Below are 12,544 nucleotides of genomic sequence, written 5' to 3' on the forward strand. Positions count from 1 at the left end.
CTTTCCTAAGAAGGGAAGAGAATCTCCGTGTTCTCCCTGTTCTTAGTTAAAGATAAAATTATAGAAGTCAGAGTCAAAAGGATCCCTAATGCTCACCTGGTCAACTTTCCATCCACTGTTGTCATCGTGGGAATACTTTCTGGCGTTAGGAAGATTTTGCCAAGAACGCCTTCTGTTGGGGTTCTAATTGAATTAAAATCTTCTTCCCTAGAGCTCTCAACAATTGGCCCTAGATTTTCCCTGTACATGAGCCCCACAAACTGGTGAGTGCATTATCTTTCGCTAGGGGGACAGAAGTTTAATTTAGTTAAATGCATTGATCTCCAGAGGGCTCTCATAATGCAAATCAGAAGGTGCCACTCTGAGAGCATCATCGTGGTGGGTGGGGGACGCTTTGAGGCAGATGGACGTACTTTGGGGACCTTTCATGTAGCGCCGTCTGGACCGCTGCTTTCTCCTGCACACAGGGCCGGGCCTGCTGCTCTCGGGGCATATGGAGACTCGGTGGGATGTCTGCAGCCCGAGAGCCACAGACCAGGCTGCTGTCACTCACACAGGCTGCCATGGAGGTCCTCCGCCTGTCATCCAGATGTGTCACCTTACAGTATTTTCCAAGGGTAAGAATGGCTTCCTCTAGGCTGGTGAGCTTCTCCCCATTTGCATTTTGACTGATGGTAATTTTTTCCCACAATGTAAGCCACTGGACGTGAAGAGTGTGCTTTCCGAGGGCACTTTGGAGCCGATCGTTTGCCATCAGTTTTGACAAAGCTACATATTATCGGAAATACCAAAGGAGCAGCTCCACTCCCCACTATAACTCAGGGAGCATATTAGGCACTGAAATTCTAATGCCTCATTTTTATGACAAACGGTGCAACGAGAGCCCGCAATGGCTGCCGTGAATCTCTGTTGCTGATGGCGATCGCCACAGGAGGAGGAGAGCGCCCGACACTTAACCTCTCTGCTCCGGCACGTGGTTGCCTGAGGCCCGGGGGGACAGCTGACCACGCCTTAAGGCTGTCATTCCTGTGGCTTTGGTGCCCTAATGACTTTGAGTGGACCGATTCTGAAGCACAGGGACACTTAAGAGCCAGGACTACAGCAGTCACACCCGACATTGCCCTGAACACAGGGACCTCGGCGAAGGGTCGATGGACAACCCCAGGAGTGAAAGAGCCCACGGAAGCAAGAGCGTTAATCACGGTGAAAGATGCTCTCTGGGGGCTCTGTGAGAGCATCCGGAGGTTTACGGACCGTCTAGAAGCCTTCATCCCACTCACTCGATATGGAAATGGAAACACGAGTCAATGTTTGTTCTAATCCTGGAGGTCCCCACGTACACTCAACCTTGGTGGTGACACTTTTCACTGCGGAGAACTCAGAAGGAGAAAACAGGCTAACTGGACCCTCACATAGGAGACTCTAGCAACTAAAATACAAGGAGCTTGTGTTAGTAGAGGACGTGTGTGTACGTGTGTGTGTGTAGAGAGACAGAGGGCGAGAGAGGGGCAGGGAGGCAGCGAGGGGGAGAGAGAGATTCATTATAAGGAATTGGCTCATGTGGTTATGGAGACTGACAAGTCCCAAGACCCGCAGGTACGTCAGCAAGCCGGGGACCCAGGAGAGGCGACGGAATAGTGCCAGCGTGAGTCTGAAGGCCCGACAACCAGGACGGCTGATGATGTAGCTGCAGGGTTAGAGCCTAGGAAGAGTCGACGTTTCAGTTTGAATCCAAAGGCAGGAAAAAACCGATGTCGCAGGTCGAAGGCAGTCAGGCAGGATAAATTCTTTCTCATTTAGCTTTTTTGTCCTATTTCGGCCGTTACTTGATCGGAAGAGGCGGAAGATGCCTGTCTCTCTGACAACGAAGGGCTCGGGCTTTCGCGGTGGCTGTGGAGTGCGGGCCAGGTCGCGTGGGGCACACGGAAGGGCTTCGGGTGGTCTGACTCCAGAGCCAGCTGTGGGTGGCAGACGGCGTCACCTCTCCTGGGGAGAGGCTAGTCAAGCCTGGTTAGTTTCCCTGGTGAAGCCCGAGGGAACACACGGCTCAGGGAACGTCTTGCAAGGCCGGCTGCAAGACGAGGGCGCCTCCCTTGCCGGCGTTGCTCAGGTGGCTCCAGCACGTCGTCGGGGCATCTCCTGCGATGCACCCGCTTTTCTCCATCGCCGCCGGAGCCTGGCATCACCTGGGGCAGCCGGCAGAGGAGACCGTGCGAGTGAGTCCGGACGGGCAGAAAGCACATCCGTCGTATCCCAGCTCCACTGCACGGCTCAGCGGAACTTACCAGATTTGATTAAAGGATTTTATGTTTAGCTTGTTGGAGAGCGGGATTAAGCGATAAGGAGCTTTCCCTTCCCTGGCCCTGCAAACTCGTCACCAGAGCAGAGCAGCGCTGCGGCGTCTCGGTCGCTTCTCTTGAAATGCCAGGGTCTTGTCCTTCATTTGTATTAATGAGATCAGTCAAAAAAAAGCGATTAAGCCTTCTGTGGATTTGCAGCCCACGAACTATTGAATATAAAAGCTGGAAGGGCGTTTAGAAAGAATCCCAGTCCAAAACCTCATTTTGTAGATAACAGAACCAGAGAGGTTAACTGACCTGCCTGAGGTCACACAGCAAGTTCCAGGCAGAGCACTGAGGAGAACCCAGGTCTCTTGCCTCCTGAATTAGCTGTACTTTGTGTCCCCTAGAAATGGAGACTGAACCACAGGGACTAGCAGGTGAGGAGGGCGTGAGCTGAGCACCTTCTATTGAGATGTCTCTGCTCTGGCTCTGCCAGATGAGATCCATGGACTCCGAGCAGCGAGTAGCTCTGACGTTTTGCCAGGGGATGCTGAGGCAGTGGGGGGCCTGGGAAAGTTAGGGACGACGAAACCGGAGAGAAAGGAAAGGGCACTGTGGAAATGTGATGGAGAAAACGCTCCTTGGTGGTCAGTCCTCCAGGCAACATGGACCTCTGTTTTGTGTTTCTGGCCCCATAAAACTGCAGGCAGGACAGTGAGAATGCACTGGCCAAGGACAGGCCTCTGCTGGTGGCCCAGGGTCCTTCCTCTACAGAGCAGACACTGTGGAACCCCAGAGCTGCAGGGCTGGGAGGGACGCAAGGCCAAGGGTCACGGCAGGTCAGGGTCCAAGGTAGGACTCGACTGTGGGTGCCCTGCCTCTGTGTCAGCCCCGCGCCTGAGCTGCTGCCAGCAAAGACTCCTACTGGACGGAGGGGACTGATGAGGCTGGCGACAGCAACCTGAGGTCCTCACGAGCGTAGGAGAGTCTGTGTGTCTTGGGCTTATCTCTTGAGACGGTGACAATTTCCTCCATTTCTAATTGTGTGCAGATCACAGCCATAGGGGCGTAGTTATGAACAGACTGCACCTGCTCGGCTGGAAGCAGATCGACTCTTGGCGGGGCCAGGTAGGATGCAGCATTCCAAGGGTAGGGTCCACTCTGTGAGGGTAGGACAGGGGACATCCAGGAGTAGTGGTGTCCTATAGGTAGAAGGAATAGGGACTACTTGGGGACAGTAGCCACTGAATATCGAGAAGGTCTGGGAGCAGCACCAGCCCAGGCCTGGGGGCTCGGGAGCTGTGTGCAGCCCTCCTGCAGGTCTCTCTGTCGTCTCGATGGGAGGCAGCAAGAGACAGATGCGGGGCCAGGCTGCTCCGGCCTCACTCTGTCCCTCTTTCCTTCCCGATGGGCTGACTTCAGGCCCAACAGCAGAGGCAGAGTGACCGCCTTCCATGTTTCCACAGTCACATGAGATCTGATTCCTACACTAGATTTCTTTTTCTAAACCACTCATACCTACAATTGAACACTAACCAGTGTGTGTTGTTACTAAGTCCTTTTACAGCTTGTGCCATGCGTGGAAATTTTATTTTGCTACTTAGGGTGTTATCCCCCCCTTAGATATCCAAGGATTGTGGCATGAAATATGACCCTTCCTTTTCCCTTCCTGTTGGCTGATTTTTATTTATTGATTCTGTTATGTATGGAGGAGGGAGGCTCTGTGGCTTATTTCCTTCTCTCTCTCTTTCTCTTTTTGTCCAGAAGCCCAAGAATGAATTTCTCAGGGTAGATCTGCTCCCCTGTCCTCTCTGCGTTCTCCGTACAGCACAGGTGCCCAGCAAGTGCTTCCTGCACTGACCAGGACTCTCTGAAGCGAGAGCCCCTGTGCCTCGGTGCTGAGTAGCTGTGGGCACAAATAACCACATGGAAGGCCTGGCTCGCCGGAGTCTCTGAGCAGATGCTGCCCAGCACAGGCAGGACTGCAGGACACCTTCCCACCAGCAAGTAGATGCCGGGACTTTCCTTACTCTTTAGGGTCCGATATCCAATTTGCCTGGGGTGGTCGATTTGTTGGCAGGAAGCCGTACAGACAATCTGAAATTGCACTAAAATATCATCTATTTAACCTTAAAATGTTGCCACTAATGGAAATATCCTGATTGTGTCCTTTTTATCAGATTGGACTCCCTGGACACACCTCATGTCTTAGCAGGGCCTGTGCTGTCCAGAGCCCCATGGCTGGAGCAGTCGGCCTGTCTGCGTGGTACGGGGGGAGGATCCGTCCCGTAACCACATCCTCATCCCCGCCCTTCCGCAGCGTCTCTTTCACTCAGTGGCCCCGTGCCTGGCGTTGCATCGGACACTGAGGCAGGAGCTTCAACGGCCTCTTTGGATTACAAATAACAGAACATTCAACTCAAACTCATTTAAATGATTTAAAGATTTATTGATTTTATGATTTATTTATTTAATGATTTATTTATGTAACTGGGAAAATGATCCATCAACAGATTGGATGTTAGGCCTGGTCCAATGAGGCTCTGTTTCCCTTTCTCTTTCCCTGTAATCCCCTTAGCGTAGTCCCTCTATGTGATGTCTCTCTGGGACTGGCTTGCCTCATGGACACAAAACGGCTGCCGGTAGCAATCAGGGAAGCATGCTTCCTTGGGCATACACAGCAGGAGTGGGTGTAGCTTCCTTTTCCTTTGACACAGGAATGTGTCACACATAATTCCTGACCTACACTCTGGGTCATACCTAAACCAGCAGTGGAAAAATGCCATGTGCTGGTCGCCTAGGCCCGAGTTAGGGGTCCAGAACCCTGGCAAGGGAGATGCTGGGAGAAACCAATCAAGATTCCTTGATTGGGCTGGGGATGAAGTCAAAATTCCCAGATTGCATGACAGTGAGACAACAGGGGAGAGCTGGAATGCGTGCTGGGAAGGCAATCATGACTTCTACTAGATACAGATCAGGATTTGAATTAGACAGTAAAGAATGGATAGCTTTAGACATGGAAAATTATACAATAGTCCTAAATCTACCTGTCTTGTCCCCCAAGAACCCAAGGAAAGACACCTTGCCATCAAATTTCCATCCCCCTAAGGTTGTTCAGGCAGCGCGTCATTGTGAGCAAGTCACAGCTAAGCAGAAGCCAAGATGACGGACAGTAGGTGGTGCAGGCGCAGGAGGAGCAGAGTGACAAAACTGGATGGTGCTTTGGCTGAAATGGGGCCATTTTTTCCCCCTCCAGAACATTATTTTGATTGGCCAATTACATGCTATAAGATCAGATTGAATTCCACGAAGAAACACTTGGATGGAAATAATTGCAGGTAGAGTCCTTTTATTGGTATTCCTAAAGACCCCTGATGAGGAATAATGATGGCAAATCATTAATAGATATTTTCAGCTGCTTTAAAAATTAAATCTGTTCCACAACGTGTTCCACAATTTTATAGCCATTATGCAGAGCCCTCTGGGATGTTCTCATAAAAGGCATTCCATAAATTTGAACTGTCCTTGTATTGCATTACATTTTACAGCAATAATCTGGCATTTTAGAAAGCTCCAAGGCATCGTCTCCTTCAGAAGGAGCCACGGAGGAAAGTGCAGGAGAACGGAAAATCGCAGGATCTGCGCCAGTCGCCGCCTTCCTTCCTCAGGGCGCCATGAGGAGAGGGGTCAGCTGTGATCAACGTGTTCTGGAGAGATTTATCCCACCGGTACCTGAGGCTTCCTGTGGAATCTTACTGAGTATGTCTCTTCCTCAATTGTCCTATTGTAGAGGGTCTCCTCTACAAGCAGCGTCTGGCAGGGGTTGCCCGTGCATCCTTGCGGTGGGGCTGGGCGCTGGGGTAGGACGGACCCAGGACAGAGGTGGGAGGAGTGACGCATCCTGTGTGTTCAGCCTGCTCTTTGCTCCGTCATTGCTGCCTCACCACTCTGTTTCCGTAGTGACCATGACGCTCCACAGACCTTTCTGGGCATTTATAATTTCAGAGACAAAACTTATAGAACACTCAAAACGGGAAAGGGACAGATCTCTGTTATTTGTAGCACCATCGAGTTTTTTCAATCATCTAAACAGTAAGCACCGTTTTAAATGCAGGTTGGAAAATCCCAGGGGAGTCAGCGGCATCGTGTAGTTCTAACCAGAGGGCCCCGAGACGCTGCTGTGCAGAAGACGTGGAAATGAAGTCATTTAAATTTGAAGCCTGATTTCCATGTCGGTTCTTGGGGCTGCAGCTGCCACAGAAGGGCCTCAGCCGAGTTGCTCCGGCTGCAACTAACGGGACGATGAGTGAAAGAAGATGGGAGAGGTAAGAAACCTGTGGGAGGGGCGGGTCATTTCCTGAATTCTAAATGCTTTGTGGAACGAGGCCTGGAGTTTACAATTGGGGAATTTACACTTTGTTAAATGTTATGAGTGGCAGCAAAGGAGCGGGTCTTATATAACTTGGCATGCGTTATCTGGGCTGTGTCAACGCGGAGGGTCTTGACTGGGTGACGTGGCTGTCGTGTCCTATACCACTGTTCACCCATACCATGGCCTTTCCATCCTGGGCTCACAGGAGACTCTATTTCCTAGGCCGCTGCAGCCAGGCAGGGCCACGAGATCATTCTAGTTAACGAATTGTGAGCTGTGGTGAGACATGTCACTTCCCAGCTGACACTGTGACCCCTGAGCTTGCTGTTATCTCCTGATACAAGAATACGGGCCTCATGCTGATTGGTGGAGCAGCAAGACCGAGGCCAGAGAGACGGCCACGTCCCACGTGGAGGACGGCCGCCCCAGGCTGCTGCCCACATGCACAGCAGGTTTTGTACAAAAGGCAAATACATTTTCGTTGCGTTGAGCCATGGAGATTTTGGAATTTATTTTTTAACTTCAGCATAGCCTGGCTTATCTTTTTTTTCTTTTAATTTTTAATTATTATGAGTATACAATAGTTGTGTTTCTTTGTAGGGTGCATGTGATGTGTTGATACAAGCATACAGTGTGAATTAATCAAATCAGGGTAATTGGAGTATCCGTCACCTCATAGCCTAGCTTATCTTGACTAGTATAATAACTGAGCATCATTTGAGTTAAAATATTTTAGAAGAAGTACATTCTCAACCTACTGTATGAAGTAGCTTTGCAAAAACTTACCTGGAGTAATAGCTGGTTCTTATTTATTTCCAAGAATTCTGGGAAACAACAAAGGGGCCCTAACGTCGTTGATGAGTGAAGCACCCACCGTGTGGTCAGGACACCCCCGATTTTCACCCTGAGATGGACACAGCCTGATGGAGTGTAGCCCTGGCTTCTAGTGTCGTTAACTGCCAACTGAGGATGAGAGAGCAGGGCTGGCTTCTGAGGTCAGCTCATGCTGTGGTGCATTGAGGGGGTTTGGCAGGGTGCTCTGGGAGCCCAGGGCAGGGGTGCTTGACCTCTGGCAAGAACCTCTGGCATCTGAGGTCTCACTGCATTTGTGGATCAGTGCCTGGCATGAGTGGCACTCCAGCAAAAGATGAACACACAGAACCAGACAGATGGAAATGTTTGGAACTTCTTGAGATATGCAGATCCCTTTCCTTTGGTTATTATTACAGTCAGTGAAAATAACTGAAATGCTTACAAATCAGCATGGACCCGCTAGGCTGTGGGCTCAGCAGACGGGCAACTTAGACCATAGCCTGATCTGTGGCAGTGACGTTCACTGCCTGGGGCCTCATTCAAAACTGATAGCCTTGTTACCTATTACCACTTAAGGGGACCAGAATTGGATGCTCCAGAGTGAATATATTGCTCCCCCAAACCAAGAGGCTCACCAGGCACCATGTGTCTTTCTCTATGTGAGCAGTGCAAGGTGTAGCAACTTGCACAGGGGCTACCTTACCTTACAGGGGCTACCCTGACACCCTTCAGATGACTGCCACTCTAGAACTGTATGGTTCAGTACAGCAGTCATTAGCCACATGGGGATACAAAAATGAAATGAAATAAAATAAAAATTTAGTTCCCCAGTTGTGCTAACCCCAGCATTTTAGAGATGCTAAGACTCACACGTGGCCGGGGGCTACTGTGTTGGATGGCCCATGTACAGAGCATTTCTACCACTGCAGAAAGTTCTATTGGATGGTGTTGCTAGAAAGGTCAGTTTGGCAGACTCTGAGCCTTCATGGGGTTTCTCTCCCACTCTCGGGCACATGTGTGTCTTACTGGGTATGGGAGCTGATGCTGTGAAGCCTGCAGCCTGGCCCCTTGGACCTGGTTTCCGTACAGCTACGTGGACAACTCCACGTGCCACTGCACCATGGCGTTCTGCAGACAGTGCGTGACACATCCTCTCTCTGTTCTGCTTAGAGGCCGTGCGAGGCTGCTCAACCATGCACAAGTACAATCCAAGGTGCGGTGAAGTTAATGCCTCTGGGGAAATGTTCAACTAATGGCGGATGGAAGTTGGTGGGTAAATAACCCAACCTATGATGGAATAATTCTACATGGTTCTTAAATAATCCCCAATGGGTTTGAGCTCCAGTTGCATATGGTAGTAATAAGATCAATAACTTAAACTTTATTCCATGAGTCACTTAACCCATGCCCTCATTTTTGTTTCTTGGCCTCACCACCCCAAATAAACTACCTACTCTAAATTCTTTGTATCAGAGCCTGCTTTGGGGGGAACTAGATTAATATAGTTCATCCTGGAAGTGACCCTATAAAAGCAGACCTTTAAGATAGGATTCTGGAAGCAGATTTCTTCTTGGTTATACAGATACAAAGGTCCTGTTACTGAAGGTCAGTAGGCTGGTGGAAGCCCTGGCCCGCGGCAGCATCGTAGTGACTAAGACTCTCAGCCAGGTGGGTTTGGATGAGCTGCAGGTGGAAGGGGGTACTGGCTATGCAATAGTGCTAGCAGTTAAAACAGTGGGGCAATGGCAATTACAAGGGAGGCAAAGGGAGCTGGACACCTTGAAGAAACAATGACAGGCATAAGTCAGCCAACCATCAACTCAGTGTGTGCTGTGATAGCATGAAGGTTTTCATGGGAGCATTTAAGGAGACCTTCACCTGCAGCTAGCGGCAAACCGGGGAGAAAATGAGGCCAAAGCTTTAATCATAATGTGGCAGGACTGCAAAGTCTACTGGACCCTTAGCTTTGATAAGTTTGCTCTGCTGAGACCTAGGGTAGTGACTTTGGGAGCATGCTCCTGAACTCCCTGAAGCCCCCAGGCTGGAAGAAGTGGTGCCACCTTACTCCCAGAGATGGCAGCTTCCATCACCTGGACACCACAGAGTTCTCAGCTGAGGCCTCAAAGATGGTGCTTTTCCTCCCTAGGATCTGCCCCGTCTCCCTCATCACCTGCAGACCAGTAACTCTGCCAGGGCTCAGCATAGCCCAAGCAGGGGAATAGTCTCTGTTACGGGAAGAGACTGCCTGCTCAACGGAAAAGCCGTAGAGCCTGGGCAATATGTGCCACTAGGAACCCAGAGCTGGGTGGCAGTGGGTCTCGCAGCGATGGCAGGAATGGCTGGACATAAGGCTGGACGGGGGAGAGCTGACTGATGTGGGAGCATTCACTTGTGACTTGTAGAGTGTTGGCAAGAACTTTTGGGGTGACCCTAACATGCAGTTGAGGTGGCTCCCTAGAGTTGGGAGTGAGGAGGAGCACAGGAAACGAGGATGCGTGTGAGAAATGCTGTCTGTCTGTCAGGGTATTGCAGAACTGGTCAGTAGGCACGGAGACAGCATGCATTTTGGAGTGTATTTGCTGCGTGAGAGCCTGACTCACAGAGGACTCTTATGAAGGCAGTTCACTACGGCACTAGTGAGGGGTCATGAACATCTTCAGAAGTCAGTGGTGGCCGCCTCTGTGGGCTGAGAGGAACTGTAGAAGGTGTTGCCAAGGAACTGCGGTCACAGGAGTGGTAGGATTCTGGAATAGCAGCGGCCAAGGGCAGTGCTAATGTCAGAGGCCAGTAGATGCAGCTGTCAGAATGGGCAACAGGCTGGACAGGTGACCAAGGAGCCCTGACCCCCATGCACGGTGGCAAGGGCAAAAGGCTCGACTGGCTACCAAGATTCTTTGACCCACAGAAATCTGAAGTCATGGGCAATGAATCACAATTATTTTAAGATAAAATATGTGGGTACCGACTGTATTGCCTGACTTGGGTGATCAGCAGAAACTGTCAGTCTCTATAGTGAAATGCTTTGATCCCTGGCCTCATTTCCGTATCTAAGCCAGCTCTCACGCTCGGACTTTATAGATTGAATGCAAGGCTGAGTTCCCTTAAAGAAAGACCCTGTAATTTCACCACAAATATTTACAACAATATTCCCTTGCTTTCTTCATGGACAGGAAGCCATCCTCCAGAAGACAGCACTGGGATGAGAGGAACGTGCAGAGCCTTTGAGGGCTGCTGGGTGCAGGGCTGGGCTGACACTGATTCATGGCCCTGAGTGGGGTGGAGGCCACATGAGCCCTGGGGCCCTGCCTTTCGTCAGTCTCATCCCTCACAGCTGCAGATGCTCAATACGTTGTCATGCTCTCTGCACAGTGCCCACCTGCACAGCTGCTTAATCTCCTGAAGCCTTGCCTTCTCCCTGTGCTTCATCCCACAGCTGTAGCAGTGACAATTTGCATAATGGTAATAATGGTGCCTGCCACAGCTCACAAAGTCTCAATTCTCCCTGGCAAGGTGGTATCTATGTATTCCTCAAATGTGTGGCCAATGTAATCCCAAAATCCTGTATCAAGGGTTTCTTTTAGGGCCACCCCAATAAGTGTTTCTGTCATTTGACAGGAAGAAGATGGAATACTCGTTATAGGTAATTGAATTGAGTCTAATGACGGGACTGTTTACAAAGGTGAAGCCGTGGTTTGGGGACATCAGCAGTAGGTCTGGCAGTAGCAGGGGAGCTATCACCACCCTTAGTCAATGGCAAGGGGAGGAACAGTTGTCTGAACCTGGAGAAGATGGCAGTGGAGGGAACTGGCTGCCAAGGGCTGTAGCAGTTGGTAAAGGACACAGATGGCCACAGCAACCTAGTGTAGGGAAGGTGTGGAGTAACTGCTCCAGCCTCGCTCTCCTTCCCCCTTCTGGTCTCCTGACAGTGCCACCTCCTTGGCTGAGCCCACCTGGAAGGCAGAGGGCCCTGGAGCCTGTGGCAGCACTCAGAGGCCAGCCTCCTGCAGATTTGGGGGGGAGAAAGACAGAGGGCAGCTGGGAGTGGGAAGCTGGTCTGGATGGTTGGGGGAGGCATCAGTAGAAAATCTCAGCAGCAGAGGATTCGAGGATTCTTAGAATAATGTCACTTCCCTTCATGGGCATTTTCAGAAGTGTTTTTAAATGGAAGAGGAAGATGTGGGGTTACACCGGGAGATCACGGGAGTGCTTACTCTGGGTGACCGTGCCGCAGAGTGGAAGAGGCAGAGAGCTGCTGTATTACATTGTTAGCCCTGAATCATCACCTCTTGGAGCCTTGATTCCAGCTGAGTTTGGGGGGCAAGATGTGGGAAGGAGAGGCTTGGGTTAGGGTTATGGTTAGGCCAATTCTAGGGGGCATGAGTGCCCTGAAGCTGATTCTGTTGGAGTACTGGCGTTGGGGCTGTGCTGAAATGAGACTAGAGGAGAACTTATGGCTTATTTCTTAATTTCCTTGACATGGACCCTTTAGAGACACTCCTGACAAAAGACACATTCTTCAAGGCAAATGGAAGAAACTGTGAAGTATCTAAGGATTGACTGATGGTTTGTGGTGTTAACCTAAATGACAGGAGGAGACTCTCGAAAAGATGTTTATTTGGGAACAGGGCATTGCGGTGGGAATGTGTATGACATGCCATGGTGAACAATGTGCAGATTTGGGGGGGAGAAAGACAAAGTCTTTTTTAAAAAATGAGGAAGATCCCATAATTACTTTGAAATAATTATTCTTGGCTACACATATCAATGACAAGGTTGATACCAGTTTGAGGTTGGACGGGCAGCTGCTGGGCAGATGTTCTTGAAGAAGTGCTTTTTGTGTAAGGTTGCAATGGCCTTTCTGAAAGATTTTGGTTTTTATAGTTTTTATTTTTTTGTTATCTGGGTGGAAAACCCTCTTCATGGCCTTCCCAGCTCTGTATGTCATGATTTTCTTTCTTTTTTTTGGCATGGCGTTAGCCTAGCTCACAACAACCTCCAACCTCCAACTCCTGGGCTCAAGCAATCCTTCTGCCTCAACCTCCCAAGTAGCGGGGACTACAGGCATGTGCCACCATGC

Source organism: Microcebus murinus, chromosome 9 (genome assembly GCF_040939455.1).
Source record: "Microcebus murinus isolate Inina chromosome 9, M.murinus_Inina_mat1.0, whole genome shotgun sequence".
NCBI classification, from domain to species: domain Eukaryota; kingdom Metazoa; phylum Chordata; class Mammalia; order Primates; family Cheirogaleidae; genus Microcebus; species Microcebus murinus.